This window comes from Thunnus thynnus, chromosome 7, assembly GCF_963924715.1.
Source record: "Thunnus thynnus chromosome 7, fThuThy2.1, whole genome shotgun sequence".
Classification (NCBI taxonomy): Eukaryota; Metazoa; Chordata; class Actinopteri; order Scombriformes; family Scombridae; genus Thunnus; species Thunnus thynnus.
In genome coordinates this window covers 30,579,203-30,606,369 of record NC_089523.1, presented here as the reverse complement: position 1 = coordinate 30,606,369, position 27,167 = coordinate 30,579,203, and the positions used below count along the sequence as shown (strand labels likewise).

The window sequence follows — 27,167 nt, the reverse complement described above, 5'->3', positions numbered from 1 at the left end:
CACCCTCTGACACAAATGTTGATGACAGAGAACACATATTTCCTCTAAGTTCCTAAAGCTTTCACCACACACCTTTTGTAATCTCCTGCATCTCTGTGACCGCTAGTAGTTTTGACCCATAGTCAGCCACGTCGCATTGCTTGATGTCCAATGTTCACAGCCTCTCATGGGGATTTTCTTTACTCAACAGACACATACGGGAATCCGACAGAAGTGGGGGCATCCAACCACGAAGGGATTCGAACCCTCAATCTTCTGATCCGAAGTCAGACGCCTTGTCCTTTAGGCCACGTGGTCACGTGGACAGGGACGAGTACATTTCAACGGGGCTATGCTGGTAGTAGTCTAGAGTAAGAAGGAGCTGGACTTTGGACGTGAAGCTTTCGCCTTCATGGGATACACGTGTGAGACAATGTGGCACTGTTGGTCAACCCATGGCTTGTGGACCGGGGGAGGTTTACATCAACTTTCTTTCCATCTGTAGGCGGCACAAGGACTTGTGCCTTTACAACAACAGTTCCTGGCCAGTACAGGGATCGAACCTGTGACCTTGGCGTTATTAGCACCACGCTCTAACCAGCTGAGCTAACTGGCCTGCTGCTGAGTGTCATCTTACAACCACGTCCCTTATACAAAGACAGGGAAGCAATTGCTTTCGAGTATTTTGCGAGCTGTTGGCACCTCTCTCGTAATCGTCTTTAAGAGGGGAATTAGCTCAAATGGTAGAGCGCTCGCTTAGCATGCGAGAGGTAGCGGGATCGATGCCCGCATTCTCCATTACCTTCTTTTCTGTGGAGCCAGACAGCATCCACTGCTTTTTGTTTGGAGGCTGATGTCCCACAATCACGCCATTACAAAAGGATATTGTGTTGTGTCACCACGATACTTTCTTGATGAGGAACATAACTATGCCTGACCTTCTGGAGGACATTTACCTTCTGTTCTCAGGCAGCTTTTGCCTTTTCATAATCATCTGGTTGAAAACTTTGAATGCTCACAGTTGGTGAACCTAACTCTACGCTTTAGTCCTCTGAGCCCACGGGCGTGGCCAAGAACTTCTCAGGAAAATACTGCACGAGACATACAGTATGTCAATGGGGAAAACCAGTCACTAACTTCATTGGAAATCTTCAGCACCTGGTGAATACTTCCCCAGGTGGCACCTCCAGAGGGGAATTAGCTCAAATGGTAGAGCGCTCGCTTTGCATGTGAGAGGCAGCGGGATCGACGCCCGCATTCTCCATTCCCGTTTCTTCTTTGGTGTAAAATGGGTCTTTGCCCTGAAAGTCAATGTCGCAGCATCGTGAAGTCAACGCTGTGCATCCAAATCTTCATGGCAGGAAACACACAATGCCTTGATTCGAAGGAACTGACGTAAAGCAGGATTCCTCCAGCACATCCAACACATATTTCCTCTAAGTTCCTAAAGCTTTCACCACACACCTTTTGTAATCTCCTGCATCTCTGTGACCGCTAGTAGTTTTGACCCATAGTCAGCCACGTCGCATTGCTTGATGTCCAATGTTCACAGCCTCTCATGGGGATTTTCTTTACTCAACAGACACATACGGGAATCCGACAGAAGTGGGGGCATCCAACCACGAAGGGATTCGAACCCTCAATCTTCTGATCCGAAGTCAGACGCCTTGTCCTTTAGGCCACGTGGTCACATGGACAGGGACGAGTACATTTCAACGGGGCTACGTTGGTAGTAGTCTAGAGTAAGAAGGAGCTGGACTTTGGACGTGAAGCCTTCGCCTTCATGCTGCTACAACAACAGTTCCTGGCCAGTACAGGGATCGAACCTGTGACCTTGGCGTTATTAGCACCACGCTCTAACCAGCTGAGCTAACTGGCCTGCTGCTGCTGAGAGTCCTCTTACAACCACGTCCCTTATACAAAGACAGGGAAGCAATTGCTTTCGAGTATTTTGCGAGCTGTTGGCACCTCTCTCGTAATCGTCTTTAAGAGGGGAATTAGCTCAAATGGTAGAGCGCTCGCTTAGCATGCGAGAGGTAGCGGGATCGATGCCCGCATTCTCCATTACCTTCTTTTCTGTGGAGCCAGACAGCATCCACTGCTTTTTGTTTGGAGGCTGATGTCCCACAATCACGCCATTACAAAAGGATATTGTGTTGTGTCACCACGATACTTTCTTGATGAGGAACATAACTATGCCTGACCTTCTGGAGGACATTTACCTTCTGTTCTCAGGCAGCTTTTGCCTTTTCATAATCATCTGGTTGAAAACTTTGAATGCTCACAGTTGGTGAACCTAACTCTACGCTTTAGTCCTCTGAGCCCACGGGCGTGGCCAAGAACTTCTCAGGAAAATACTGCACGAGACATACAGTATGTCAATGGGGAAAACCAGTCACTAACTTCATTGGAAATCTGAATACTGAATACGTGAATACTTCCCCAGGTGGCACCTCCAGAGGGGAATTAGCTCAAATGGTAGAGCGCTCGCTTTGCATGTGAGAGGCAGCGGGATCGACGCCCGCATTCTCCATTCCCGTTTCTTCTTTGGTGTAAAATGGGTCTTTGCCCTGAAAGTCAATGTCGCAGCATCGTGAAGTCAACGCTGTGCATCCAAATCTTCATGGCAGGAAACACACAATGCCTTGATTCGAAGGAACTGACGTAAAGCAGGATTCCTCCAGAGCGTTACTCCTGCCGATTGTGCTCATAATAAGCAGAGCAAGGGTGCCGAATTCTTACGGGGACACCCTCTGACACAAATGTTGATGACAGAGAACACATATTTCCTCTTAAGTTCCTAAAGCTTTCACCACACACCTTTTGTAATCTCCTGCATCTCTGTGACCGCTAGTAGTTTTGACCCATAGTCAGCCACATCGCATTGCTTGATGTCCAATGTTCACAGCCTCTCATGGGGATTTTCTTTACTCAACAGACACATACGGGAATCCGACAGAAGTGGGGGCATCCAACCACGAAGGGATTCGAACCCTCAATCTTCTGATCCGAAGTCAGACGCCTTGTCCTTTAGGCCACGTGGTCACGTGGACAGGGACGAGTACATTTCAACGGGGCTACGTAGTAGTCTAGAGTAAAAAGGAGCTGGACTTTGGACGTGAAGCCTTCGCCTTCATGGGATACACGTGTGAGACAATGTGGCGCTGTTGGTCAACCCATGGCTTGGGAACAGTGGGAGGTTTACATCAACTTTCTTTCCATCTGTAGGCGGCGCAAGGACTTGTGCCTTTACAACAACAGTTCCTGGCCAGTACAGGGATCGAACCTGTGACCTTGGCGTTATTAGCACCACTCTCTAACCAGCTGAGCTAACTGGCCTGCTGCTGCTGAGAGTCCTCTTACAACCACGTCCCTTATACAAAGACAGGGAAGCAATTGCTTTCGAGTATTTTGCGAGCTGTTGGCACCTCTCTCGTAATCGTCTTTAAGAGGGGAATTAGCTCAAATGGTAGAGCGCTCGCTTAGCATGCGAGAGGTAGCGGGATCGATGCCCGCATTCTCCATTACCTTCTTTTCTGTGGAGCCAGACAGCATCCACTGCTTTTTGTTTGGAGGCTGATGTCCCACAATCACGCCATTACAAAAGGATATTGTGTTGTGTCACCACGATACTTTCTTGATGAGGAACATAACTATGCCTGACCTTCTGGAGGACATTTACCTTCTGTTCTCAGGCAGCTTTTGCCTTTTCATAATCATCTGGTTGAAAACTTTGAATGCTCACAGTTGGTGAACCTAACTCTACGCTTTAGTCCTCTGAGCCCACGGGCGTGGCCAAGAACTTCTCAGGAAAATACTGCACGAGACATACAGTATGTCAATGGGGAAAACCAGTCACTAACTTCATTGGAAATCTTCAGCACCTGGTGAATACTTCCCCAGGTGGCACCTCCAGAGGGGAATTAGCTCAAATGGTAGAGCGCTCGCTTTGCATGTGAGAGGCAGCGGGATCGACGCCCGCATTCTCCATTCCCGTTTCTTCTTTGGTGTAAAATGGGTCTTTGCCCTGAAAGTCAATGTCGCAGCATCGTGAAGTCAACGCTGTGCATCCAAATCTTCATGGCAGGAAACACACAATGCCTTGATTCGAAGGAACTGACGTAAAGCAGGATTCCTCCAGCACATCCAACACATATTTCCTCTAAGTTCCTAAAGCTTTCACCACACACCTTTTGTAATCTCCTGCATCTCTGTGACCGCTAGTAGTTTTGACCCATAGTCAGCCACGTCGCATTGCTTGATGTCCAATGTTCACAGCCTCTCATGGGGATTTTCTTTACTCAACAGACACATACGGGAATCCGACAGAAGTGGGGGCATCCAACCACGAAGGGATTCGAACCCTCAATCTTCTGATCCGAAGTCAGACGCCTTGTCCTTTAGGCCACGTGGTCACATGGACAGGGACGAGTACATTTCAACGGGGCTACGTTGGTAGTAGTCTAGAGTAAGAAGGAGCTGGACTTTGGACGTGAAGCCTTCGCCTTCATGCTGCTACAACAACAGTTCCTGGCCAGTACAGGGATCGAACCTGTGACCTTGGCGTTATTAGCACCACGCTCTAACCAGCTGAGCTAACTGGCCTGCTGCTGCTGAGAGTCCTCTTACAACCACGTCCCTTATACAAAGACAGGGAAGCAATTGCTTTCGAGTATTTTGCGAGCTGTTGGCACCTCTCTCGTAATCGTCTTTAAGAGGGGAATTAGCTCAAATGGTAGAGCGCTCGCTTAGCATGCGAGAGGTAGCGGGATCGATGCCCGCATTCTCCATTACCTTCTTTTCTGTGGAGCCAGACAGCATCCACTGCTTTTTGTTTGGAGGCTGATGTCCCACAATCACGCCATTACAAAAGGATATTGTGTTGTGTCACCACGATACTTTCTTGATGAGGAACATAACTATGCCTGACCTTCTGGAGGACATTTACCTTCTGTTCTCAGGCAGCTTTTGCCTTTTCATAATCATCTGGTTGAAAACTTTGAATGCTCACAGTTGGTGAACCTAACTCTACGCTTTAGTCCTCTGAGCCCATGGGCGTGGCCAAGAACTTCTCAGGAAAATACTGCACGAGACATACAGTATGTCAATGGGGAAAACCAGTCACTAACTTCATTGGAAATCTTCAGCACCTGGTGAATACTTCCCCAGGTGGCACCTCCAGAGGGGAATTAGCTCAAATGGTAGAGCGCTCGCTTTGCATGTGAGAGGCAGCGGGATCGACGCCCGCATTCTCCATTCCCGTTTCTTCTTTGGTGTAAAATGGGTCTTTGCCCTGAAAGTCAATGTCGCAGCATCGTGAAGTCAACGCTGTGCATCCAAATCTTCATGGCAGGAAACACACAATGCCTTGATTCGAAGGAACTGACGTAAAGCAGGATTCCTCCAGAGCGTTACTCCTGCCGATTGTGCTCATAATAAGCAGAGCAAGGGTGCCGAATTCTTACGGGGACACCCTCTGACACAAATGTTGATGACAGAGAACACATATTTCCTCTAAGTTCCTAAAGCTTTCACCACACACCTTTTGTAATCTCCTGCATCTCTGTGACCGCTAGTAGTTTTGACCCATAGTCAGCCACGTCGCATTGCTTGATGTCCAATGTTCACAGCCTCTCATGGGGATTTTCTTTACTCAACAGACACATACGGGAATCCGACAGAAGTGGGGGCATCCAACCACGAAGGGATTCGAACCCTCAATCTTCTGATCCGAAGTCAGACGCCTTGTCCTTTAGGCCACGTGGTCACGTGGACAGGGACGAGTACATTTCAACGGGGCTATGCTGGTAGTAGTCTAGAGTAAGAAGGAGCTGGACTTTGGACGTGAAGCTTTCGCCTTCATGGGATACACGTGTGAGACAATGTGGCACTGTTGGTCAACCCATGGCTTGTGGACCGGGGGAGGTTTACATCAACTTTCTTTCCATCTGTAGGCGGCACAAGGACTTGTGCCTTTACAACAACAGTTCCTGGCCAGTACAGGGATCGAACCTGTGACCTTGGCGTTATTAGCACCACGCTCTAACCAGCTGAGCTAACTGGCCTGCTGCTGAGTGTCATCTTACAACCACGTCCCTTATACAAAGACAGGGAAGCAATTGCTTTCGAGTATTTTGCGAGCTGTTGGCACCTCTCTCGTAATCGTCTTTAAGAGGGGAATTAGCTCAAATGGTAGAGCGCTCGCTTAGCATGCGAGAGGTAGCGGGATCGATGCCCGCATTCTCCATTACCTTCTTTTCTGTGGAGCCAGACAGCATCCACTGCTTTTTGTTTGGAGGCTGATGTCCCACAATCACGCCATTACAAAAGGATATTGTGTTGTGTCACCACGATACTTTCTTGATGAGGAACATAACTATGCCTGACCTTCTGGAGGACATTTACCTTCTGTTCTCAGGCAGCTTTTGCCTTTTCATAATCATCTGGTTGAAAACTTTGAATGCTCACAGTTGGTGAACCTAACTCTACGCTTTAGTCCTCTGAGCCCACGGGCGTGGCCAAGAACTTCTCAGGAAAATACTGCACGAGACATACAGTATGTCAATGGGGAAAACCAGTCACTAACTTCATTGGAAATCTTCAGCACCTGGTGAATACTTCCCCAGGTGGCACCTCCAGAGGGGAATTAGCTCAAATGGTAGAGCGCTCGCTTTGCATGTGAGAGGCAGCGGGATCGACGCCCGCATTCTCCATTCCCGTTTCTTCTTTGGTGTAAAATGGGTCTTTGCCCTGAAAGTCAATGTCGCAGCATCGTGAAGTCAACGCTGTGCATCCAAATCTTCATGGCAGGAAACACACAATGCCTTGATTCGAAGGAACTGACGTAAAGCAGGATTCCTCCAGCACATCCAACACATATTTCCTCTAAGTTCCTAAAGCTTTCACCACACACCTTTTGTAATCTCCTGCATCTCTGTGACCGCTAGTAGTTTTGACCCATAGTCAGCCACATCGCATTGCTTGATGTCCAATGTTCACAGCCTCTCATGGGGATTTTCTTTACTCAACAGACACATACGGGAATCCGACAGAAGTGGGGGCATCCAACCACGAAGGGATTCGAACCCTCAATCTTCTGATCCGAAGTCAGACGCCTTGTCCTTTAGGCCACGTGGTCACATGGACAGGGACGAGTACATTTCAACGGGGCTACGTTGGTAGTAGTCTAGAGTAAGAAGGAGCTGGACTTTGGACGTGAAGCCTTCGCCTTCATGCTGCTACAACAACAGTTCCTGGCCAGTACAGGGATCGAACCTGTGACCTTGGCGTTATTAGCACCACGCTCTAACCAGCTGAGCTAACTGGCCTGCTGCTGCTGAGAGTCCTCTTACAACCACGTCCCTTATACAAAGACAGGGAAGCAATTGCTTTCGAGTATTTTGCGAGCTGTTGGCACCTCTCTCGTAATCGTCTTTAAGAGGGGAATTAGCTCAAATGGTAGAGCGCTCGCTTAGCATGCGAGAGGTAGCGGGATCGATGCCCGCATTCTCCATTACCTTCTTTTCTGTGGAGCCAGACAGCATCCACTGCTTTTTGTTTGGAGGCTGATGTCCCACAATCACGCCATTACAAAAGGATATTGTGTTGTGTCACCACGATACTTTCTTGATGAGGAACATAACTATGCCTGACCTTCTGGAGGACATTTACCTTCTGTTCTCAGGCAGCTTTTGCCTTTTCATAATCATCTGGTTGAAAACTTTGAATGCTCACAGTTGGTGAACCTAACTCTACGCTTTAGTCCTCTGAGCCCACGGGCGTGGCCAAGAACTTCTCAGGAAAATACTGCACGAGACATACAGTATGTCAATGGGGAAAACCAGTCACTAACTTCATTGGAAATCTGAATACTGAATACGTGAATACTTCCCCAGGTGGCACCTCCAGAGGGGAATTAGCTCAAATGGTAGAGCGCTCGCTTTGCATGTGAGAGGCAGCGGGATCGACGCCCGCATTCTCCATTCCCGTTTCTTCTTTGGTGTAAAATGGGTCTTTGCCCTGAAAGTCAATGTCGCAGCATCGTGAAGTCAACGCTGTGCATCCAAATCTTCATGGCAGGAAACACACAATGCCTTGATTCGAAGGAACTGACGTAAAGCAGGATTCCTCCAGAGCGTTACTCCTGCCGATTGTGCTCATAATAAGCAGAGCAAGGGTGCCGAATTCTTACGGGGACACCCTCTGACACAAATGTTGATGACAGAGAACACATATTTCCTCTTAAGTTCCTAAAGCTTTCACCACACACCTTTTGTAATCTCCTGCATCTCTGTGACCGCTAGTAGTTTTGACCCATAGTCAGCCACGTCGCATTGCTTGATGTCCAATGTTCACAGCCTCTCATGGGGATTTTCTTTACTCAACAGACACATACGGGAATCCGACAGAAGTGGGGGCATCCAACCACGAAGGGATTCGAACCCTCAATCTTCTGATCCGAAGTCAGACGCCTTGTCCTTTAGGCCACGTGGTCACGTGGACAGGGACGAGTACATTTCAACGGGGCTACGTAGTAGTCTAGAGTAAGAAGGAGCTGGACTTTGGACGTGAAGCCTTCGCCTTCATGGGATACACGTGTGAGACAATGTGGCGCTGTTGGTCAACCCATGGCTTGGGAACAGTGGGAGGTTTACATCAACTTTCTTTCCATCTGTAGGCGGCGCAAGGACTTGTGCCTTTACAACAACAGTTCCTGGCCAGTACAGGGATCGAACCTGTGACCTTGGCGTTATTAGCACCACTCTCTAACCAGCTGAGCTAACTGGCCTGCTGCTGCTGAGAGTCCTCTTACAACCACGTCCCTTATACAAAGACAGGGAAGCAATTGCTTTCGAGTATTTTGCGAGCTGTTGGCACCTCTCTCGTAATCGTCTTTAAGAGGGGAATTAGCTCAAATGGTAGAGCGCTCGCTTAGCATGCGAGAGGTAGCGGGATCGATGCCCGCATTCTCCATTACCTTCTTTTCTGTGGAGCCAGACAGCATCCACTGCTTTTTGTTTGGAGGCTGATGTCCCACAATCACGCCATTACAAAAGGATATTGTGTTGTGTCACCACGATACTTTCTTGATGAGGAACATAACTATGCCTGACCTTCTGGAGGACATTTACCTTCTGTTCTCAGGCAGCTTTTGCCTTTTCATAATCATCTGGTTGAAAACTTTGAATGCTCACAGTTGGTGAACCTAACTCTACGCTTTAGTCCTCTGAGCCCACGGGCGTGGCCAAGAACTTCTCAGGAAAATACTGCACGAGACATACAGTATGTCAATGGGGAAAACCAGTCACTAACTTCATTGGAAATCTTCAGCACCTGGTGAATACTTCCCCAGGTGGCACCTCCAGAGGGGAATTAGCTCAAATGGTAGAGCGCTCGCTTTGCATGTGAGAGGCAGCGGGATCGACGCCCGCATTCTCCATTCCCGTTTCTTCTTTGGTGTAAAATGGGTCTTTGCCCTGAAAGTCAATGTCGCAGCATCGTGAAGTCAACGCTGTGCATCCAAATCTTCATGGCAGGAAACACACAATGCCTTGATTCGAAGGAACTGACGTAAAGCAGGATTCCTCCAGCACATCCAACACATATTTCCTCTAAGTTCCTAAAGCTTTCACCACACACCTTTTGTAATCTCCTGCATCTCTGTGACCGCTAGTAGTTTTGACCCATAGTCAGCCACGTCGCATTGCTAGATGTCCAATGTTCACAGCCTCTCATGGGGATTTTCTTTACTCAACAGACACATACGGGAATCCGACAGAAGTGGGGGCATCCAACCACGAAGGGATTCGAACCCTCAATCTTCTGATCCGAAGTCAGACGCCTTGTCCTTTAGGCCACGTGGTCACGTGGACAGGGACGAGTACATTTCAACGGGGCTACGTTGGTAGTAGTCTAGAGTAAGAAGGAGCTGGACTTTGGACGTGAAGCCTTCGCCTTCATGCTGCTACAACAACAGTTCCTGGCCAGTACAGGGATCGAACCTGTGACCTTGGCGTTATTAGCACCACGCTCTAACCAGCTGAGCTAACTGGCCTGCTGCTGCTGAGAGTCCTCTTACAACCACGTCCCTTATACAAAGACAGGGAAGCAATTGCTTTCGAGTATTTTGCGAGCTGTTGGCACCTCTCTCGTAATCGTCTTTAAGAGGGGAATTAGCTCAAATGGTAGAGCGCTCGCTTAGCATGCGAGAGGTAGCGGGATCGATGCCCGCATTCTCCATTACCTTCTTTTCTGTGGAGCCAGACAGCATCCACTGCTTTTTGTTTGGAGGCTGATGTCCCACAATCACGCCATTACAAAAGGATATTGTGTTGTGTCACCACGATACTTTCTTGATGAGGAACATAACTATGCCTGACCTTCTGGAGGACATTTACCTTCTGTTCTCAGGCAGCTTTTGCCTTTTCATAATCATCTGGTTGAAAACTTTGAATGCTCACAGTTGGTGAACCTAACTCTACGCTTTAGTCCTCTGAGCCCACGGGCGTGGCCAAGAACTTCTCAGGAAAATACTGCACGAGACATACAGTATGTCAATGGGGAAAACCAGTCACTAACTTCATTGGAAATCTTCAGCACCTGGTGAATACTTCCCCAGGTGGCACCTCCAGAGGGGAATTAGCTCAAATGGTAGAGCGCTCGCTTTGCATGTGAGAGGCAGCGGGATCGACGCCCGCATTCTCCATTCCCGTTTCTTCTTTGGTGTAAAATGGGTCTTTGCCCTGAAAGTCAATGTCGCAGCATCGTGAAGTCAACGCTGTGCATCCAAATCTTCATGGCAGGAAACACACAATGCCTTGATTCGAAGGAACTGACGTAAAGCAGGATTCCTCCAGAGCGTTACTCCTGCCGATTGTGCTCATAATAAGCAGAGCAAGGGTGCCGAATTCTTACGGGGACACCCTCTGACACAAATGTTGATGACAGAGAACACATATTTCCTCTAAGTTCCTAAAGCTTTCACCACACACCTTTTGTAATCTCCTGCATCTCTGTGACCGCTAGTAGTTTTGACCCATAGTCAGCCACGTCGCATTGCTTGATGTCCAATGTTCACAGCCTCTCATGGGGATTTTCTTTACTCAACAGACACATACGGGAATCCGACAGAAGTGGGGGCATCCAACCACGAAGGGATTCGAACCCTCAATCTTCTGATCCGAAGTCAGACGCCTTGTCCTTTAGGCCACGTGGTCACGTGGACAGGGACGAGTACATTTCAACGGGGCTATGCTGGTAGTAGTCTAGAGTAAGAAGGAGCTGGACTTTGGACGTGAAGCTTTCGCCTTCATGGGATACACGTGTGAGACAATGTGGCACTGTTGGTCAACCCATGGCTTGTGGACCGGGGGAGGTTTACATCAACTTTCTTTCCATCTGTAGGCGGCACAAGGACTTGTGCCTTTACAACAACAGTTCCTGGCCAGTACAGGGATCGAACCTGTGACCTTGGCGTTATTAGCACCACGCTCTAACCAGCTGAGCTAACTGGCCTGCTGCTGAGTGTCATCTTACAACCACGTCCCTTATACAAAGACAGGGAAGCAATTGCTTTCGAGTATTTTGCGAGCTGTTGGCACCTCTCTCGTAATCGTCTTTAAGAGGGGAATTAGCTCAAATGGTAGAGCGCTCGCTTAGCATGCGAGAGGTAGCGGGATCGATGCCCGCATTCTCCATTACCTTCTTTTCTGTGGAGCCAGACAGCATCCACTGCTTTTTGTTTGGAGGCTGATGTCCCACAATCACGCCATTACAAAAGGATATTGTGTTGTGTCACCACGATACTTTCTTGATGAGGAACATAACTATGCCTGACCTTCTGGAGGACATTTACCTTCTGTTCTCAGGCAGCTTTTGCCTTTTCATAATCATCTGGTTGAAAACTTTGAATGCTCACAGTTGGTGAACCTAACTCTACGCTTTAGTCCTCTGAGCCCACGGGCGTGGCCAAGAACTTCTCAGGAAAATACTGCACGAGACATACAGTATGTCAATGGGGAAAACCAGTCACTAACTTCATTGGAAATCTTCAGCACCTGGTGAATACTTCCCCAGGTGGCACCTCCAGAGGGGAATTAGCTCAAATGGTAGAGCGCTCGCTTTGCATGTGAGAGGCAGCGGGATCGACGCCCGCATTCTCCATTCCCGTTTCTTCTTTGGTGTAAAATGGGTCTTTGCCCTGAAAGTCAATGTCGCAGCATCGTGAAGTCAACGCTGTGCATCCAAATCTTCATGGCAGGAAACACACAATGCCTTGATTCGAAGGAACTGACGTAAAGCAGGATTCCTCCAGCACATCCAACACATATTTCCTCTAAGTTCCTAAAGCTTTCACCACACACCTTTTGTAATCTCCTGCATCTCTGTGACCGCTAGTAGTTTTGACCCATAGTCAGCCACATCGCATTGCTTGATGTCCAATGTTCACAGCCTCTCATGGGGATTTTCTTTACTCAACAGACACATACGGGAATCCGACAGAAGTGGGGGCATCCAACCACGAAGGGATTCGAACCCTCAATCTTCTGATCCGAAGTCAGACGCCTTGTCCTTTAGGCCACGTGGTCACATGGACAGGGACGAGTACATTTCAACGGGGCTACGTTGGTAGTAGTCTAGAGTAAGAAGGAGCTGGACTTTGGACGTGAAGCCTTCGCCTTCATGCTGCTACAACAACAGTTCCTGGCCAGTACAGGGATCGAACCTGTGACCTTGGCGTTATTAGCACCACGCTCTAACCAGCTGAGCTAACTGGCCTGCTGCTGCTGAGAGTCCTCTTACAACCACGTCCCTTATACAAAGACAGGGAAGCAATTGCTTTCGAGTATTTTGCGAGCTGTTGGCACCTCTCTCGTAATCGTCTTTAAGAGGGGAATTAGCTCAAATGGTAGAGCGCTCGCTTAGCATGCGAGAGGTAGCGGGATCGATGCCCGCATTCTCCATTACCTTCTTTTCTGTGGAGCCAGACAGCATCCACTGCTTTTTGTTTGGAGGCTGATGTCCCACAATCACGCCATTACAAAAGGATATTGTGTTGTGTCACCACGATACTTTCTTGATGAGGAACATAACTATGCCTGACCTTCTGGAGGACATTTACCTTCTGTTCTCAGGCAGCTTTTGCCTTTTCATAATCATCTGGTTGAAAACTTTGAATGCTCACAGTTGGTGAACCTAACTCTACGCTTTAGTCCTCTGAGCCCACGGGCGTGGCCAAGAACTTCTCAGGAAAATACTGCACGAGACATACAGTATGTCAATGGGGAAAACCAGTCACTAACTTCATTGGAAATCTGAATACTGAATACGTGAATACTTCCCCAGGTGGCACCTCCAGAGGGGAATTAGCTCAAATGGTAGAGCGCTCGCTTTGCATGTGAGAGGCAGCGGGATCGACGCCCGCATTCTCCATTCCCGTTTCTTCTTTGGTGTAAAATGGGTCTTTGCCCTGAAAGTCAATGTCGCAGCATCGTGAAGTCAACGCTGTGCATCCAAATCTTCATGGCAGGAAACACACAATGCCTTGATTCGAAGGAACTGACGTAAAGCAGGATTCCTCCAGAGCGTTACTCCTGCCGATTGTGCTCATAATAAGCAGAGCAAGGGTGCCGAATTCTTACGGGGACACCCTCTGACACAAATGTTGATGACAGAGAACACATATTTCCTCTTAAGTTCCTAAAGCTTTCACCACACACCTTTTGTAATCTCCTGCATCTCTGTGACCGCTAGTAGTTTTGACCCATAGTCAGCCACGTCGCATTGCTTGATGTCCAATGTTCACAGCCTCTCATGGGGATTTTCTTTACTCAACAGACACATACGGGAATCCGACAGAAGTGGGGGCATCCAACCACGAAGGGATTCGAACCCTCAATCTTCTGATCCGAAGTCAGACGCCTTGTCCTTTAGGCCACGTGGTCACGTGGACAGGGACGAGTACATTTCAACGGGGCTACGTAGTAGTCTAGAGTAAGAAGGAGCTGGACTTTGGACGTGAAGCCTTCGCCTTCATGGGATACACGTGTGAGACAATGTGGCGCTGTTGGTCAACCCATGGCTTGGGAACAGTGGGAGGTTTACATCAACTTTCTTTCCATCTGTAGGCGGCGCAAGGACTTGTGCCTTTACAACAACAGTTCCTGGCCAGTACAGGGATCGAACCTGTGACCTTGGCGTTATTAGCACCACTCTCTAACCAGCTGAGCTAACTGGCCTGCTGCTGCTGAGAGTCCTCTTACAACCACGTCCCTTATACAAAGACAGGGAAGCAATTGCTTTCGAGTATTTTGCGAGCTGTTGGCACCTCTCTCGTAATCGTCTTTAAGAGGGGAATTAGCTCAAATGGTAGAGCGCTCGCTTAGCATGCGAGAGGTAGCGGGATCGATGCCCGCATTCTCCATTACCTTCTTTTCTGTGGAGCCAGACAGCATCCACTGCTTTTTGTTTGGAGGCTGATGTCCCACAATCACGCCATTACAAAAGGATATTGTGTTGTGTCACCACGATACTTTCTTGATGAGGAACATAACTATGCCTGACCTTCTGGAGGACATTTACCTTCTGTTCTCAGGCAGCTTTTGCCTTTTCATAATCATCTGGTTGAAAACTTTGAATGCTCACAGTTGGTGAACCTAACTCTACGCTTTAGTCCTCTGAGCCCACGGGCGTGGCCAAGAACTTCTCAGGAAAATACTGCACGAGACATACAGTATGTCAATGGGGAAAACCAGTCACTAACTTCATTGGAAATCTTCAGCACCTGGTGAATACTTCCCCAGGTGGCACCTCCAGAGGGGAATTAGCTCAAATGGTAGAGCGCTCGCTTTGCATGTGAGAGGCAGCGGGATCGACGCCCGCATTCTCCATTCCCGTTTCTTCTTTGGTGTAAAATGGGTCTTTGCCCTGAAAGTCAATGTCGCAGCATCGTGAAGTCAACGCTGTGCATCCAAATCTTCATGGCAGGAAACACACAATGCCTTGATTCGAAGGAACTGACGTAAAGCAGGATTCCTCCAGCACATCCAACACATATTTCCTCTAAGTTCCTAAAGCTTTCACCACACACCTTTTGTAATCTCCTGCATCTCTGTGACCGCTAGTAGTTTTGACCCATAGTCAGCCACGTCGCATTGCTAGATGTCCAATGTTCACAGCCTCTCATGGGGATTTTCTTTACTCAACAGACACATACGGGAATCCGACAGAAGTGGGGGCATCCAACCACGAAGGGATTCGAACCCTCAATCTTCTGATCCGAAGTCAGACGCCTTGTCCTTTAGGCCACGTGGTCACGTGGACAGGGACGAGTACATTTCAACGGGGCTACGTTGGTAGTAGTCTAGAGTAAGAAGGAGCTGGACTTTGGACGTGAAGCCTTCGCCTTCATGCTGCTACAACAACAGTTCCTGGCCAGTACAGGGATCGAACCTGTGACCTTGGCGTTATTAGCACCACGCTCTAACCAGCTGAGCTAACTGGCCTGCTGCTGCTGAGAGTCCTCTTACAACCACGTCCCTTATACAAAGACAGGGAAGCAATTGCTTTCGAGTATTTTGCGAGCTGTTGGCACCTCTCTCGTAATCGTCTTTAAGAGGGGAATTAGCTCAAATGGTAGAGCGCTCGCTTAGCATGCGAGAGGTAGCGGGATCGATGCCCGCATTCTCCATTACCTTCTTTTCTGTGGAGCCAGACAGCATCCACTGCTTTTTGTTTGGAGGCTGATGTCCCACAATCACGCCATTACAAAAGGATATTGTGTTGTGTCACCACGATACTTTCTTGATGAGGAACATAACTATGCCTGACCTTCTGGAGGACATTTACCTTCTGTTCTCAGGCAGCTTTTGCCTTTTCATAATCATCTGGTTGAAAACTTTGAATGCTCACAGTTGGTGAACCTAACTCTACGCTTTAGTCCTCTGAGCCCACGGGCGTGGCCAAGAACTTCTCAGGAAAATACTGCACGAGACATACAGTATGTCAATGGGGAAAACCAGTCACTAACTTCATTGGAAATCTTCAGCACCTGGTGAATACTTCCCCAGGTGGCACCTCCAGAGGGGAATTAGCTCAAATGGTAGAGCGCTCGCTTTGCATGTGAGAGGCAGCGGGATCGACGCCCGCATTCTCCATTCCCGTTTCTTCTTTGGTGTAAAATGGGTCTTTGCCCTGAAAGTCAATGTCGCAGCATCGTGAAGTCAACGCTGTGCATCCAAATCTTCATGGCAGGAAACACACAATGCCTTGATTCGAAGGAACTGACGTAAAGCAGGATTCCTCCAGAGCGTTACTCCTGCCGATTGTGCTCATAATAAGCAGAGCAAGGGTGCCGAATTCTTACGGGGACACCCTCTGACACAAATGTTGATGACAGAGAACACATATTTCCTCTAAGTTCCTAAAGCTTTCACCACACACCTTTTGTAATCTCCTGCATCTCTGTGACCGCTAGTAGTTTTGACCCATAGTCAGCCACGTCGCATTGCTTGATGTCCAATGTTCACAGCCTCTCATGGGGATTTTCTTTACTCAACAGACACATACGGGAATCCGACAGAAGTGGGGGCATCCAACCACGAAGGGATTCGAACCCTCAATCTTCTGATCCGAAGTCAGACGCCTTGTCCTTTAGGCCACGTGGTCACGTGGACAGGGACGAGTACATTTCAACGGGGCTATGCTGGTAGTAGTCTAGAGTAAGAAGGAGCTGGACTTTGGACGTGAAGCTTTCGCCTTCATGGGATACACGTGTGAGACAATGTGGCACTGTTGGTCAACCCATGGCTTGTGGACCGGGGGAGGTTTACATCAACTTTCTTTCCATCTGTAGGCGGCACAAGGACTTGTGCCTTTACAACAACAGTTCCTGGCCAGTACAGGGATCGAACCTGTGACCTTGGCGTTATTAGCACCACGCTCTAACCAGCTGAGCTAACTGGCCTGCTGCTGAGTGTCATCTTACAACCACGTCCCTTATACAAAGACAGGGAAGCAATTGCTTTCGAGTATTTTGCGAGCTGTTGGCACCTCTCTCGTAATCGTCTTTAAGAGGGGAATTAGCTCAAATGGTAGAGCGCTCGCTTAGCATGCGAGAGGTAGCGGGATCGATGCCCGCATTCTCCATTACCTTCTTTTCTGTGGAGCCAGACAGCATCCACTGCTTTTTGTTTGGAGGCTGATGTCCCACAATCACGCCATTACAAAAGGATATTGTGTTGTGTCACCACGATACTTTCTTGATGAGGAACATAACTATGCCTGACCTTCTGGAGGACATTTACCTTCTGTTCTCAGGCAGCTTTTGCCTTTTCATAATCATCTGGTTGAAAACTTTGAATGCTCACAGTTGGTGAACCTAACTCTACGCTTTAGTCCTCTGAGCCCACGGGCGTGGCCAAGAACTTCTCAGGAAAATACTGCACGAGACATACAGTATGTCAATGGGGAAAACCAGTCACTAACTTCATTGGAAATCTTCAGCACCTGGTGAATACTTCCCCAGGTGGCACCTCCAGAGGGGAATTAGCTCAAATGGTAGAGCGCTCGCTTTGCATGTGAGAGGCAGCGGGATCGACGCCCGCATTCTCCATTCCCGTTTCTTCTTTGGTGTAAAATGGGTCTTTGCCCTGAAAGTCAATGTCGCAGCATCGTGAAGTCAACGCTGTGCATCCAAATCTTCATGGCAGGAAACACACAATGCCTTGATTCGAAGGAACTGACGTAAAGCAGGATTCCTCCAGCACATCCAACACATATTTCCTCTAAGTTCCTAAAGCTTTCACCACACACCTTTTGTAATCTCCTGCATCTCTGTGACCGCTAGTAGTTTTGACCCATAGTCAGCCACGTCGCATTGCTTGATGTCCAATGTTCACAGCCTCTCATGGGGATTTTCTTTACTCAACAGACACATACGGGAATCCGACAGAAGTGGGGGCATCCAACCACGAAGGGATTCGAACCCTCAATCTTCTGATCCGAAGTCAGACGCCTTGTCCTTTAGGCCACGTGGTCACATGGACAGGGACGAGTACATTTCAACGGGGCTACGTTGGTAGTAGTCTAGAGTAAGAAGGAGCTGGACTTTGGACGTGAAGCCTTCGCCTTCATGCTGCTACAACAACAGTTCCTGGCCAGTACAGGGATCGAACCTGTGACCTTGGCGTTATTAGCACCACGCTCTAACCAGCTGAGCTAACTGGCCTGCTGCTGCTGAGAGTCCTCTTACAACCACGTCCCTTATACAAAGACAGGGAAGCAATTGCTTTCGAGTATTTTGCGAGCTGTTGGCACCTCTCTCGTAATCGTCTTTAAGAGGGGAATTAGCTCAAATGGTAGAGCGCTCGCTTAGCATGCGAGAGGTAGCGGGATCGATGCCCGCATTCTCCATTACCTTCTTTTCTGTGGAGCCAGACAGCATCCACTGCTTTTTGTTTGGAGGCTGATGTCCCACAATCACGCCATTACAAAAGGATATTGTGTTGTGTCACCACGATACTTTCTTGATGAGGAACATAACTATGCCTGACCTTCTGGAGGACATTTACCTTCTGTTCTCAGGCAGCTTTTGCCTTTTCATAATCATCTGGTTGAAAACTTTGAATGCTCACAGTTGGTGAACCTAACTCTACGCTTTAGTCCTCTGAGCCCACGGGCGTGGCCAAGAACTTCTCAGGAAAATACTGCACGAGACATACAGTATGTCAATGGGGAAAACCAGTCACTAACTTCATTGGAAATCTGAATACTGAATACGTGAATACTTCCCCAGGTGGCACCTCCAGAGGGGAATTAGCTCAAATGGTAGAGCGCTCGCTTTGCATGTGAGAGGCAGCGGGATCGACGCCCGCATTCTCCATTCCCGTTTCTTCTTTGGTGTAAAATGGGTCTTTGCCCTGAAAGTCAATGTCGCAGCATCGTGAAGTCAACGCTGTGCATCCAAATCTTCATGGCAGGAAACACACAATGCCTTGATTCGAAGGAACTGACGTAAAGCAGGATTCCTCCAGAGCGTTACTCCTGCCGATTGTGCTCATAATAAGCAGAGCAAGGGTGCCGAATTCTTACGGGGACACCCTCTGACACAAATGTTGATGACAGAGAACACATATTTCCTCTAAGTTCCTAAAGCTTTCACCACACACCTTTTGTAATCTCCTGCATCTCTGTGACCGCTAGTAGTTTTGACCCATAGTCAGCCACGTCGCATTGCTTGATGTCCAATGTTCACAGCCTCTCATGGGGATTTTCTTTACTCAACAGACACATACGGGAATCCGACAGAAGTGGGGGCATCCAACCACGAAGGGATTCGAACCCTCAATCTTCTGATCCGAAGTCAGACGCCTTGTCCTTTAGGCCACGTGGTCACGTGGTCACGTGGACAGGGACGAGTACATTTCAACGGGGCTATGCTGGTAGTAGTCTAGAGTAAGAAGGAGCTGGACTTTGGACGTGAAGCTTTCGCCTTCATGGGATACACGTGTGAGACAATGTGGCACTGTTGGTCAACCCATGGCTTGTGGACCGGGGGAGGTTTACATCAACTTTCTTTCCATCTGTAGGCGGCACAAGGACTTGTGCCTTTACAACAACAGTTCCTGGCCAGTACAGGGATCGAACCTGTGACCTTGGCGTTATTAGCACCACGCTCTAACCAGCTGAGCTAACTGGCCTGCTGCTGAGTGTCATCTTACAACCACGTCCCTTATACAAAGACAGGGAAGCAATTGCTTTCGAGTATTTTGCGAGCTGTTGGCACCTCTCTCGTAATCGTCTTTAAGAGGGGAATTAGCTCAAATGGTAGAGCGCTCGCTTAGCATGCGAGAGGTAGCGGGATCGATGCCCGCATTCTCCATTACCTTCTTTTCTGTGGAGCCAGACAGCATCCACTGCTTTTTGTTTGGAGGCTGATGTCCCACAATCACGCCATTACAAAAGGATATTGTGTTGTGTCACCACGATACTTTCTTGATGAGGAACATAACTATGCCTGACCTTCTGGAGGACATTTATCTTCTGTTCTCAGGCAGCTTTTGCCTTTTCATAATCATCTGGTTGAAAACTTTGAATGCTCACAGTTGGTGAACCTAACTCTACGCTTTAGTCCTCTGAGCCCACGGGCGTGGCCAAGAACTTCTCAGGAAAATACTGCACGAGACATACAGTATGTCAATGGGGAAAACCAGTCACTAACTTCATTGGAAATCTTCAGCACCTGGTGAATACTTCCCCAGGTGGCACCTCCAGAGGGGAATTAGCTCAAATGGTAGAGCGCTCGCTTTGCATGTGAGAGGCAGCGGGATCGACGCCCGCATTCTCCATTCCCGTTTCTTCTTTGGTGTAAAATGGGTCTTTGCCCTGAAAGTCAATGTCGCAGCATCGTGAAGTCAACGCTGTGCATCCAAATCTTCATGGCAGGAAACACACAATGCCTTGATTCGAAGGAACTGACGTAAAGCAGGATTCCTCCAGAGCGTTACTCCTGCCGATTGTGCTCATAATAAGCAGAGCAAGGGTGCCGAATTCTTACGGGGACACCCTCTGACACAAATGTTGATGACAGAGAACACATATTTCCTCTTAAGTTCCTAAAGCTTTCACCACACACCTTTTGTAATCTCCTGCATCTCTGTGACCGCTAGTAGTTTTGACCCATAGTCAGCCACGTCGCATTGCTTGATGTCCAATGTTCACAGCCTCTCATGGGGATTTTCTTTACTCAACAGACACATACGGGAATCCGACAGAAGTGGGGGCATCCAACCACGAAGGGATTCGAACCCTCAATCTTCTGATCCGAAGTCAGACGCCTTGTCCTTTAGGCCACGTGGTCACGTGGACAGGGACGAGTACATTTCAACGGGGCTACGTAGTAGTCTAGAGTAAGAAGGAGCTGGACTTTGGACGTGAAGCCTTCGCCTTCATGGGATACACGTGTGAGACAATGTGGCGCTGTTGGTCAACCCATGGCTTGGGAACAGTGGGAGGTTTACATCAACTTTCTTTCCATCTGTAGGCGGCGCAAGGACTTGTGCCTTTACAACAACAGTTCCTGGCCAGTACAGGGATCGAACCTGTGACCTTGGCGTTATTAGCACCACGCTCTAACCAGCTGAGCTAACTGGCCTGCTGCTGCTGAGAGTCCTCTTACAACCACGTCCCTTATACAAAGACAGGGAAGCAATTGCTTTCGAGTATTTTGCGAGCTGTTGGCACCTCTCTCGTAATCGTCTTTAAGAGGGGAATTAGCTCAAATGGTAGAGCGCTCGCTTAGCATGCGAGAGGTAGCGGGATCGATGCCCGCATTCTCCATTACCTTCTTTTCTGTGGAGCCAGACAGCATCCACTGCTTTTTGTTTGGAGGCTGATGTCCCACAATCACGCCATTACAAAAGGATATTGTGTTGTGTCACCACGATACTTTCTTGATGAGGAACATAACTATGCCTGACCTTCTGGAGGACATTTACCTTCTGTTCTCAGGCAGCTTTTGCCTTTTCATAATCATCTGGTTGAAAACTTTGAATGCTCACAGTTGGTGAACCTAACTCTACGCTTTAGTCCTCTGAGCCCACGGGCGTGGCCAAGAACTTCTCAGGAAAATACTGCACGAGACATACAGTATGTCAATGGGGAAAACCAGTCACTAACTTCATTGGAAATCTTCAGCACCTGGTGAATACTTCCCCAGGTGGCACCTCCAGAGGGGAATTAGCTCAAATGGTAGAGCGCTCGCTTTGCATGTGAGAGGCAGCGGGATCGACGCCCGCATTCTCCATTCCCGTTTCTTCTTTGGTGTAAAATGGGTCTTTGCCCTGAAAGTCAATGTTGCAGCATCGTGAAGTCAACGCTGTGCATCCAAATCTTCATGGCAGGAAACACACAATGCCTTGATTCGAAGGAACTGACGTAAAGCAGGATTCCTCCAGCACATCCAACACATATTTCCTCTAAGTTCCTAAAGCTTTCACCACACACCTTTTGTAATCTCCTGCATCTCTGTGACCGCTAGTAGTTTTGACCCATAGTCAGCCACGTCGCATTGCTTGATGTCCAATGTTCACAGCCTCTCATGGGGATTTTCTTTACTCAACAGACACATACGGGAATCCGACAGAAGTGGGGGCATCCAACCACGAAGGGATTCGAACCCTCAATCTTCTGATCCGAAGTCAGACGCCTTGTCCTTTAGGCCACGTGGTCACGTGGACAGGGACGAGTACATTTCAACGGGGCTACGTTGGTAGTAGTCTAGAGTAAGAAGGAGCTGGACTTTGGACGTGAAGCCTTCGCCTTCATGCTGCTACAACAACAGTTCCTGGCCAGTACAGGGATCGAACCTGTGACCTTGGCGTTATTAGCACCACGCTCTAACCAGCTGAGCTAACTGGCCTGCTGCTGCTGAGAGTCCTCTTACAACCACGTCCCTTATACAAAGACAGGGAAGCAATTGCTTTCGAGTATTTTGCGAGCTGTTGGCACCTCTCTCGTAATCGTCTTTAAGAGGGGAATTAGCTCAAATGGTAGAGCGCTCGCTTAGCATGCGAGAGGTAGCGGGATCGATGCCCGCATTCTCCATTACCTTCTTTTCTGTGGAGCCAGACAGCATCCACTGCTTTTTGTTTGGAGGCTGATGTCCCACAATCACGCCATTACAAAAGGATATTGTGTTGTGTCACCACGATACTTTCTTGATGAGGAACATAACTATGCCTGACCTTCTGGAGGACATTTACCTTCTGTTCTCAGGCAGCTTTTGCCTTTTCATAATCATCTGGTTGAAAACTTTGAATGCTCACAGTTGGTGAACCTAACTCTACGCTTTAGTCCTCTGAGCCCACGGGCGTGGCCAAGAACTTCTCAGGAAAATACTGCACGAGACATACAGTATGTCAATGGGGAAAACCAGTCACTAACTTCATTGGAAATCTGAATACTGAATACGTGAATACTTCCCCAGGTGGCACCTCCAGAGGGGAATTAGCTCAAATGGTAGAGCGCTCGCTTTGCATGTGAGAGGCAGCGGGATCGACGCCCGCATTCTCCATTCCCGTTTCTTCTTTGGTGTAAAATGGGTCTTTGCCCTGAAAGTCAATGTCGCAGCATCGTGAAGTCAACGCTGTGCATCCAAATCTTCATGGCAGGAAACACACAATGCCTTGATTCGAAGGAACTGACGTAAAGCAGGATTCCTCCAGAGCGTTACTCCTGCCGATTGTGCTCATAATAAGCAGAGCAAGGGTGCCGAATTCTTACGGGGACACCCTCTGACACAAATGTTGATGACAGAGAACACATATTTCCTCTTAAGTTCCTAAAGCTTTCACCACACACCTTTTGTAATCTCCTGCATCTCTGTGACCGCTAGTAGTTTTGACCCATAGTCAGCCACGTCGCATTGCTTGATGTCCAATGTTCACAGCCTCTCATGGGGATTTTCTTTACTCAACAGACACATACGGGAATCCGACAGAAGTGGGGGCATCCAACCACGAAGGGATTCGAACCCTCAATCTTCTGATCCGAAGTCAGACGCCTTGTCCTTTAGGCCACGTGGTCACGTGGACAGGGACGAGTACATTTCAACGGGGCTACATAGTAGTCTAGAGTAAGAAGGAGCTGGACTTTGGACGTGAAGCCTTCGCCTTCATGGGATACACGTGTGAGACAATGTGGCGCTGTTGGTCAACCCATGGCTTGGGAACAGTGGGAGGTTTACATCAACTTTCTTTCCATCTGTAGGCGGCGCAAGGACTTGTGCCTTTACAACAACAGTTCCTGGCCAGTACAGGGATCGAACCTGTGACCTTGGCGTTATTAGCACCACGCTCTAACCAGCTGAGCTAACTGGCCTGCTGCTGCTGAGAGTCCTCTTACAACCACGTCCCTTATACAAAGACAGGGAAGCAATTGCTTTCGAGTATTTTGCGAGCTGTTGGCACCTCTCTCGTAATCGTCTTTAAGAGGGGAATTAGCTCAAATGGTAGAGCGCTCGCTTAGCATGCGAGAGGTAGCGGGATCGATGCCCGCATTCTCCATTACCTTCTTTTCTGTGGAGCCAGACAGCATCCACTGCTTTTTGTTTGGAGGCTGATGTCCCACAATCACGCCATTACAAAAGGATATTGTGTTGTGTCACCACGATACTTTCTTGATGAGGAACATAACTATGCCTGACCTTCTGGAGGACATTTACCTTCTGTTCTCAGGCAGCTTTTGCCTTTTCATAATCATCTGGTTGAAAACTTTGAATGCTCACAGTTGGTGAACCTAACTCTACGCTTTAGTCCTCTGAGCCCACGGGCGTGGCCAAGAACTTCTCAGGAAAATACTGCACGAGACATACAGTATGTCAATGGGGAAAACCAGTCACTAACTTCATTGGAAATCTTCAGCACCTGGTGAATACTTCCCCAGGTGGCACCTCCAGAGGGGAATTAGCTCAAATGGTAGAGCGCTCGCTTTGCATGTGAGAGGCAGCGGGATCGACGCCCGCATTCTCCATTCCCGTTTCTTCTTTGGTGTAAAATGGGTCTTTGCCCTGAAAGTCAATGTCGCAGCATCGTGAAGTCAACGCTGTGCATCCAAATCTTCATGGCAGGAAACACACAATGCCTTGATTCGAAGGAACTGACGTAAAGCAGGATTCCTCCAGAGCGTTACTCCTGCCGATTGTGCTCATAATAAGCAGAGCAAGGGTGCCGAATTCTTACGGGGACACCCTCTGACACAAATGTTGATGACAGAGAACACATATTTCCTCTTAAGTTCCTAAAGCTTTCACCACACACCTTTTGTAATCTCCTGCATCTCTGTGACCGCTAGTAGTTTTGACCCATAGTCAGCCACGTCGCATTGCTTGATGTCCAATGTTCACAGCCTCTCATGGGGATTTTCTTTACTCAACAGACACATACGGGAATCCGACAGAAGTGGGGGCATCCAACCACGAAGGGATTCGAACCCTCAATCTTCTGATCCGAAGTCAGACGCCTTGTCCTTTAGGCCACGTGGTCACGTGGACAGGGACGAGTACATTTCAACGGGGCTACGTAGTAGTCTAGAGTAAGAAGGAGCTGGACTTTGGACGTGAAGCCTTCGCCTTCATGGGATACACGTGTGAGACAATGTGGCGCTGTTGGTCAACCCATGGCTTGGGAACAGTGGGAGGTTTACATCAACTTTCTTTCCATCTGTAGGCGGCGCAAGGACTTGTGCCTTTACAACAACAGTTCCTGGCCAGTACAGGGATCGAACCTGTGACCTTGGCGTTATTAGCACCACGCTCTAACCAGCTGAGCTAACTGGCCTGCTGCTGCTGAGAGTCCTCTTACAACCACGTCCCTTATACAAAGACAGGGAAGCAATTGCTTTCGAGTATTTTGCGAGCTGTTGGCACCTCTCTCGTAATCGTCTTTAAGAGGGGAATTAGCTCAAATGGTAGAGAGCTCGCTTAGCATGCGAGAGGTAGCGGGATCGATGCCCGCATTCTCCATTACCTTCTTTTCTGTGGAGCCAGACAGCATCCACTGCTTTTTGTTTGGAGGCTGATGTCCCACAATCACGCCATTACAAAAGGATATTGTGTTGTGTCACCACGATACTTTCTTGATGAGGAACATAACTATGCCTGACCTTCTGGAGGACATTTACCTTCTGTTCTCAGGCAGCTTTTGCCTTTTCATAATCATCTGGTTGAAAACTTTGAATGCTCACAGTTGGTGAACCTAACTCTACGCTTTAGTCCTCTGAGCCCACGGGCGTGGCCAAGAACTTCTCAGGAAAATACTGCACGAGACATACAGTATGTCAATGGGGAAAACCAGTCACTAACTTCATTGGAAATCTTCAGCACCTGGTGAATACTTCCCCAGGTGGCACCTCCAGAGGGGAATTAGCTCAAATGGTAGAGCGCTCGCTTTGCATGTGAGAGGCAGCGGGATCGACGCCCGCATTCTCCATTCCCGTTTCTTCTTTGGTGTAAAATGGGTCTTTGCCCTGAAAGTCAATGTCGCAGCATCGTGAAGTCAACGCTGTGCATCCAAATCTTCATGGCAGGAAACACACAATGCCTTGATTCGAAGGAACTGACGTAAAGCAGGATTCCTCCAGCACATCCAACACATATTTCCTCTAAGTTCCTAAAGCTTTCACCACACACCTTTTGTAATCTCCTGCATCTCTGTGACCGCTAGTAGTTTTGACCCATAGTCAGCCACATCGCATTGCTAGATGTCCAATGTTCACAGCCTCTCATGGGGATTTTCTTTACTCAACAGACACATACGGGAATCCGACAGAAGTGGGGGCATCCAACCACGAAGGGATTCGAACCCTCAATCTTCTGATCCGAAGTCAGACGCCTTGTCCTTTAGGCCACGTGGTCACGTGGACAGGGACGAGTACATTTCAACGGGGCTACGTTGGTAGTAGTCTAGAGTAAGAAGGAGCTGGACTTTGGACGTGAAGCCTTCGCCTTCATGCTGCTACAACAACAGTTCCTGGCCAGTACAGGGATCGAACCTGTGACCTTGGCGTTATTAGCACCACGCTCTAACCAGCTGAGCTAACTGGCCTGCTGCTGCTGAGAGTCCTCTTACAACCACGTCCCTTATACAAAGACAGGGAAGCAATTGCTTTCGAGTATTTTGCGAGCTGTTGGCACCTCTCTCGTAATCGTCTTTAAGAGGGGAATTAGCTCAAATGGTAGAGCGCTCGCTTAGCATGCGAGAGGTAGCGGGATCGATGCCCGCATTCTCCATTACCTTCTTTTCTGTGGAGCCAGACAGCATCCACTGCTTTTTGTTTGGAGGCTGATGTCCCACAATCACGCCATTACAAAAGGATATTGTGTTGTGTCACCACGATACTTTCTTGATGAGGAACATAACTATGCCTGACCTTCTGGAGGACATTTACCTTCTGTTCTCAGGCAGCTTTTGCCTTTTCATAATCATCTGGTTGAAAACTTTGAATGCTCACAGTTGGTGAACCTAACTCTACGCTTTAGTCCTCTGAGCCCACGGGCGTGGCCAAGAACTTCTCAGGAAAATACTGCACGAGACATACAGTATGTCAATGGGGAAAACCAGTCACTAACTTCATTGGAAATCTGAATACTGAATACGTGAATACTTCCCCAGGTGGCACCTCCAGAGGGGAAT

At 48.5% G+C, this 27,167-nt stretch overlaps 59 non-coding genes across 59 annotated transcripts; 19 read left to right on the top strand and 40 right to left on the bottom strand.

Moving 5' to 3' along the window:
• Window positions 1–224: 224 nt before the first annotated feature.
• trnar-ucg (transfer RNA arginine (anticodon UCG)) lies at window positions 225–297 on the bottom strand. The gene has a single exon. It is a non-coding gene; the product is annotated as a tRNA-Arg (tRNA).
• A 224-nt stretch (window positions 298–521) lies between these two features.
• On the bottom strand, window positions 522–595 carry trnai-aau (transfer RNA isoleucine (anticodon AAU)). The gene has a single exon. It is a non-coding gene; the product is annotated as a tRNA-Ile (tRNA).
• A 109-nt stretch (window positions 596–704) lies between these two features.
• On the top strand, window positions 705–777 carry trnaa-agc (transfer RNA alanine (anticodon AGC)). The gene has a single exon. It is a non-coding gene; the product is annotated as a tRNA-Ala (tRNA).
• Window positions 778–1,595: 818 nt separating this feature from the next.
• Window positions 1,596–1,668, bottom strand: trnar-ucg (transfer RNA arginine (anticodon UCG)). Its single transcript has one exon. It is a non-coding gene; the product is annotated as a tRNA-Arg (tRNA).
• Window positions 1,669–1,784: 116 nt separating this feature from the next.
• trnai-aau (transfer RNA isoleucine (anticodon AAU)) lies at window positions 1,785–1,858 on the bottom strand. The gene has a single exon. It is a non-coding gene; the product is annotated as a tRNA-Ile (tRNA).
• Window positions 1,859–1,970: 112 nt separating this feature from the next.
• On the top strand, window positions 1,971–2,043 carry trnaa-agc (transfer RNA alanine (anticodon AGC)). The gene has a single exon. It is a non-coding gene; the product is annotated as a tRNA-Ala (tRNA).
• A 908-nt stretch (window positions 2,044–2,951) lies between these two features.
• trnar-ucg (transfer RNA arginine (anticodon UCG)) lies at window positions 2,952–3,024 on the bottom strand. Its single transcript has one exon. It is a non-coding gene; the product is annotated as a tRNA-Arg (tRNA).
• A 220-nt stretch (window positions 3,025–3,244) lies between these two features.
• trnai-aau (transfer RNA isoleucine (anticodon AAU)) lies at window positions 3,245–3,318 on the bottom strand. The gene has a single exon. It is a non-coding gene; the product is annotated as a tRNA-Ile (tRNA).
• Window positions 3,319–3,430: 112 nt separating this feature from the next.
• Window positions 3,431–3,503, top strand: trnaa-agc (transfer RNA alanine (anticodon AGC)). Its single transcript has one exon. It is a non-coding gene; the product is annotated as a tRNA-Ala (tRNA).
• Window positions 3,504–4,321: 818 nt separating this feature from the next.
• trnar-ucg (transfer RNA arginine (anticodon UCG)) lies at window positions 4,322–4,394 on the bottom strand. Its single transcript has one exon. It is a non-coding gene; the product is annotated as a tRNA-Arg (tRNA).
• Window positions 4,395–4,510: 116 nt separating this feature from the next.
• On the bottom strand, window positions 4,511–4,584 carry trnai-aau (transfer RNA isoleucine (anticodon AAU)). The gene has a single exon. It is a non-coding gene; the product is annotated as a tRNA-Ile (tRNA).
• A 112-nt stretch (window positions 4,585–4,696) lies between these two features.
• On the top strand, window positions 4,697–4,769 carry trnaa-agc (transfer RNA alanine (anticodon AGC)). Its single transcript has one exon. It is a non-coding gene; the product is annotated as a tRNA-Ala (tRNA).
• A 904-nt stretch (window positions 4,770–5,673) lies between these two features.
• Window positions 5,674–5,746, bottom strand: trnar-ucg (transfer RNA arginine (anticodon UCG)). The gene has a single exon. It is a non-coding gene; the product is annotated as a tRNA-Arg (tRNA).
• Window positions 5,747–5,970: 224 nt separating this feature from the next.
• trnai-aau (transfer RNA isoleucine (anticodon AAU)) lies at window positions 5,971–6,044 on the bottom strand. Its single transcript has one exon. It is a non-coding gene; the product is annotated as a tRNA-Ile (tRNA).
• A 109-nt stretch (window positions 6,045–6,153) lies between these two features.
• On the top strand, window positions 6,154–6,226 carry trnaa-agc (transfer RNA alanine (anticodon AGC)). Its single transcript has one exon. It is a non-coding gene; the product is annotated as a tRNA-Ala (tRNA).
• An 818-nt stretch (window positions 6,227–7,044) lies between these two features.
• Window positions 7,045–7,117, bottom strand: trnar-ucg (transfer RNA arginine (anticodon UCG)). Its single transcript has one exon. It is a non-coding gene; the product is annotated as a tRNA-Arg (tRNA).
• A 116-nt stretch (window positions 7,118–7,233) lies between these two features.
• Window positions 7,234–7,307, bottom strand: trnai-aau (transfer RNA isoleucine (anticodon AAU)). Its single transcript has one exon. It is a non-coding gene; the product is annotated as a tRNA-Ile (tRNA).
• Window positions 7,308–7,419: 112 nt separating this feature from the next.
• Window positions 7,420–7,492, top strand: trnaa-agc (transfer RNA alanine (anticodon AGC)). Its single transcript has one exon. It is a non-coding gene; the product is annotated as a tRNA-Ala (tRNA).
• A 908-nt stretch (window positions 7,493–8,400) lies between these two features.
• On the bottom strand, window positions 8,401–8,473 carry trnar-ucg (transfer RNA arginine (anticodon UCG)). Its single transcript has one exon. It is a non-coding gene; the product is annotated as a tRNA-Arg (tRNA).
• Window positions 8,474–8,693: 220 nt separating this feature from the next.
• Window positions 8,694–8,767, bottom strand: trnai-aau (transfer RNA isoleucine (anticodon AAU)). Its single transcript has one exon. It is a non-coding gene; the product is annotated as a tRNA-Ile (tRNA).
• Window positions 8,768–8,879: 112 nt separating this feature from the next.
• trnaa-agc (transfer RNA alanine (anticodon AGC)) lies at window positions 8,880–8,952 on the top strand. The gene has a single exon. It is a non-coding gene; the product is annotated as a tRNA-Ala (tRNA).
• Window positions 8,953–9,770: 818 nt separating this feature from the next.
• trnar-ucg (transfer RNA arginine (anticodon UCG)) lies at window positions 9,771–9,843 on the bottom strand. The gene has a single exon. It is a non-coding gene; the product is annotated as a tRNA-Arg (tRNA).
• Window positions 9,844–9,959: 116 nt separating this feature from the next.
• On the bottom strand, window positions 9,960–10,033 carry trnai-aau (transfer RNA isoleucine (anticodon AAU)). The gene has a single exon. It is a non-coding gene; the product is annotated as a tRNA-Ile (tRNA).
• Window positions 10,034–10,145: 112 nt separating this feature from the next.
• Window positions 10,146–10,218, top strand: trnaa-agc (transfer RNA alanine (anticodon AGC)). The gene has a single exon. It is a non-coding gene; the product is annotated as a tRNA-Ala (tRNA).
• Window positions 10,219–11,122: 904 nt separating this feature from the next.
• Window positions 11,123–11,195, bottom strand: trnar-ucg (transfer RNA arginine (anticodon UCG)). Its single transcript has one exon. It is a non-coding gene; the product is annotated as a tRNA-Arg (tRNA).
• A 224-nt stretch (window positions 11,196–11,419) lies between these two features.
• trnai-aau (transfer RNA isoleucine (anticodon AAU)) lies at window positions 11,420–11,493 on the bottom strand. Its single transcript has one exon. It is a non-coding gene; the product is annotated as a tRNA-Ile (tRNA).
• Window positions 11,494–11,602: 109 nt separating this feature from the next.
• Window positions 11,603–11,675, top strand: trnaa-agc (transfer RNA alanine (anticodon AGC)). The gene has a single exon. It is a non-coding gene; the product is annotated as a tRNA-Ala (tRNA).
• Window positions 11,676–12,493: 818 nt separating this feature from the next.
• Window positions 12,494–12,566, bottom strand: trnar-ucg (transfer RNA arginine (anticodon UCG)). The gene has a single exon. It is a non-coding gene; the product is annotated as a tRNA-Arg (tRNA).
• A 116-nt stretch (window positions 12,567–12,682) lies between these two features.
• On the bottom strand, window positions 12,683–12,756 carry trnai-aau (transfer RNA isoleucine (anticodon AAU)). The gene has a single exon. It is a non-coding gene; the product is annotated as a tRNA-Ile (tRNA).
• A 112-nt stretch (window positions 12,757–12,868) lies between these two features.
• trnaa-agc (transfer RNA alanine (anticodon AGC)) lies at window positions 12,869–12,941 on the top strand. The gene has a single exon. It is a non-coding gene; the product is annotated as a tRNA-Ala (tRNA).
• A 908-nt stretch (window positions 12,942–13,849) lies between these two features.
• Window positions 13,850–13,922, bottom strand: trnar-ucg (transfer RNA arginine (anticodon UCG)). The gene has a single exon. It is a non-coding gene; the product is annotated as a tRNA-Arg (tRNA).
• A 220-nt stretch (window positions 13,923–14,142) lies between these two features.
• On the bottom strand, window positions 14,143–14,216 carry trnai-aau (transfer RNA isoleucine (anticodon AAU)). Its single transcript has one exon. It is a non-coding gene; the product is annotated as a tRNA-Ile (tRNA).
• A 112-nt stretch (window positions 14,217–14,328) lies between these two features.
• On the top strand, window positions 14,329–14,401 carry trnaa-agc (transfer RNA alanine (anticodon AGC)). The gene has a single exon. It is a non-coding gene; the product is annotated as a tRNA-Ala (tRNA).
• Window positions 14,402–15,219: 818 nt separating this feature from the next.
• On the bottom strand, window positions 15,220–15,292 carry trnar-ucg (transfer RNA arginine (anticodon UCG)). Its single transcript has one exon. It is a non-coding gene; the product is annotated as a tRNA-Arg (tRNA).
• Window positions 15,293–15,408: 116 nt separating this feature from the next.
• Window positions 15,409–15,482, bottom strand: trnai-aau (transfer RNA isoleucine (anticodon AAU)). The gene has a single exon. It is a non-coding gene; the product is annotated as a tRNA-Ile (tRNA).
• Window positions 15,483–15,594: 112 nt separating this feature from the next.
• trnaa-agc (transfer RNA alanine (anticodon AGC)) lies at window positions 15,595–15,667 on the top strand. The gene has a single exon. It is a non-coding gene; the product is annotated as a tRNA-Ala (tRNA).
• A 904-nt stretch (window positions 15,668–16,571) lies between these two features.
• Window positions 16,572–16,644, bottom strand: trnar-ucg (transfer RNA arginine (anticodon UCG)). The gene has a single exon. It is a non-coding gene; the product is annotated as a tRNA-Arg (tRNA).
• A 224-nt stretch (window positions 16,645–16,868) lies between these two features.
• Window positions 16,869–16,942, bottom strand: trnai-aau (transfer RNA isoleucine (anticodon AAU)). Its single transcript has one exon. It is a non-coding gene; the product is annotated as a tRNA-Ile (tRNA).
• A 109-nt stretch (window positions 16,943–17,051) lies between these two features.
• On the top strand, window positions 17,052–17,124 carry trnaa-agc (transfer RNA alanine (anticodon AGC)). The gene has a single exon. It is a non-coding gene; the product is annotated as a tRNA-Ala (tRNA).
• An 818-nt stretch (window positions 17,125–17,942) lies between these two features.
• trnar-ucg (transfer RNA arginine (anticodon UCG)) lies at window positions 17,943–18,015 on the bottom strand. The gene has a single exon. It is a non-coding gene; the product is annotated as a tRNA-Arg (tRNA).
• Window positions 18,016–18,131: 116 nt separating this feature from the next.
• On the bottom strand, window positions 18,132–18,205 carry trnai-aau (transfer RNA isoleucine (anticodon AAU)). The gene has a single exon. It is a non-coding gene; the product is annotated as a tRNA-Ile (tRNA).
• A 112-nt stretch (window positions 18,206–18,317) lies between these two features.
• On the top strand, window positions 18,318–18,390 carry trnaa-agc (transfer RNA alanine (anticodon AGC)). Its single transcript has one exon. It is a non-coding gene; the product is annotated as a tRNA-Ala (tRNA).
• A 907-nt stretch (window positions 18,391–19,297) lies between these two features.
• Window positions 19,298–19,370, bottom strand: trnar-ucg (transfer RNA arginine (anticodon UCG)). Its single transcript has one exon. It is a non-coding gene; the product is annotated as a tRNA-Arg (tRNA).
• Window positions 19,371–19,602: 232 nt separating this feature from the next.
• trnai-aau (transfer RNA isoleucine (anticodon AAU)) lies at window positions 19,603–19,676 on the bottom strand. The gene has a single exon. It is a non-coding gene; the product is annotated as a tRNA-Ile (tRNA).
• Window positions 19,677–19,785: 109 nt separating this feature from the next.
• Window positions 19,786–19,858, top strand: trnaa-agc (transfer RNA alanine (anticodon AGC)). The gene has a single exon. It is a non-coding gene; the product is annotated as a tRNA-Ala (tRNA).
• A 905-nt stretch (window positions 19,859–20,763) lies between these two features.
• trnar-ucg (transfer RNA arginine (anticodon UCG)) lies at window positions 20,764–20,836 on the bottom strand. The gene has a single exon. It is a non-coding gene; the product is annotated as a tRNA-Arg (tRNA).
• Window positions 20,837–21,056: 220 nt separating this feature from the next.
• On the bottom strand, window positions 21,057–21,130 carry trnai-aau (transfer RNA isoleucine (anticodon AAU)). Its single transcript has one exon. It is a non-coding gene; the product is annotated as a tRNA-Ile (tRNA).
• Window positions 21,131–21,242: 112 nt separating this feature from the next.
• On the top strand, window positions 21,243–21,315 carry trnaa-agc (transfer RNA alanine (anticodon AGC)). The gene has a single exon. It is a non-coding gene; the product is annotated as a tRNA-Ala (tRNA).
• An 818-nt stretch (window positions 21,316–22,133) lies between these two features.
• On the bottom strand, window positions 22,134–22,206 carry trnar-ucg (transfer RNA arginine (anticodon UCG)). Its single transcript has one exon. It is a non-coding gene; the product is annotated as a tRNA-Arg (tRNA).
• A 116-nt stretch (window positions 22,207–22,322) lies between these two features.
• trnai-aau (transfer RNA isoleucine (anticodon AAU)) lies at window positions 22,323–22,396 on the bottom strand. The gene has a single exon. It is a non-coding gene; the product is annotated as a tRNA-Ile (tRNA).
• A 112-nt stretch (window positions 22,397–22,508) lies between these two features.
• Window positions 22,509–22,581, top strand: trnaa-agc (transfer RNA alanine (anticodon AGC)). Its single transcript has one exon. It is a non-coding gene; the product is annotated as a tRNA-Ala (tRNA).
• Window positions 22,582–23,489: 908 nt separating this feature from the next.
• Window positions 23,490–23,562, bottom strand: trnar-ucg (transfer RNA arginine (anticodon UCG)). The gene has a single exon. It is a non-coding gene; the product is annotated as a tRNA-Arg (tRNA).
• Window positions 23,563–23,782: 220 nt separating this feature from the next.
• Window positions 23,783–23,856, bottom strand: trnai-aau (transfer RNA isoleucine (anticodon AAU)). Its single transcript has one exon. It is a non-coding gene; the product is annotated as a tRNA-Ile (tRNA).
• A 112-nt stretch (window positions 23,857–23,968) lies between these two features.
• On the top strand, window positions 23,969–24,041 carry trnaa-agc (transfer RNA alanine (anticodon AGC)). Its single transcript has one exon. It is a non-coding gene; the product is annotated as a tRNA-Ala (tRNA).
• Window positions 24,042–24,946: 905 nt separating this feature from the next.
• Window positions 24,947–25,019, bottom strand: trnar-ucg (transfer RNA arginine (anticodon UCG)). The gene has a single exon. It is a non-coding gene; the product is annotated as a tRNA-Arg (tRNA).
• Window positions 25,020–25,239: 220 nt separating this feature from the next.
• Window positions 25,240–25,313, bottom strand: trnai-aau (transfer RNA isoleucine (anticodon AAU)). The gene has a single exon. It is a non-coding gene; the product is annotated as a tRNA-Ile (tRNA).
• Window positions 25,314–26,316: 1,003 nt separating this feature from the next.
• trnar-ucg (transfer RNA arginine (anticodon UCG)) lies at window positions 26,317–26,389 on the bottom strand. The gene has a single exon. It is a non-coding gene; the product is annotated as a tRNA-Arg (tRNA).
• Window positions 26,390–26,505: 116 nt separating this feature from the next.
• Window positions 26,506–26,579, bottom strand: trnai-aau (transfer RNA isoleucine (anticodon AAU)). The gene has a single exon. It is a non-coding gene; the product is annotated as a tRNA-Ile (tRNA).
• A 112-nt stretch (window positions 26,580–26,691) lies between these two features.
• On the top strand, window positions 26,692–26,764 carry trnaa-agc (transfer RNA alanine (anticodon AGC)). The gene has a single exon. It is a non-coding gene; the product is annotated as a tRNA-Ala (tRNA).
• The last annotated feature ends 403 nt before the right edge of the window (window positions 26,765–27,167 follow it).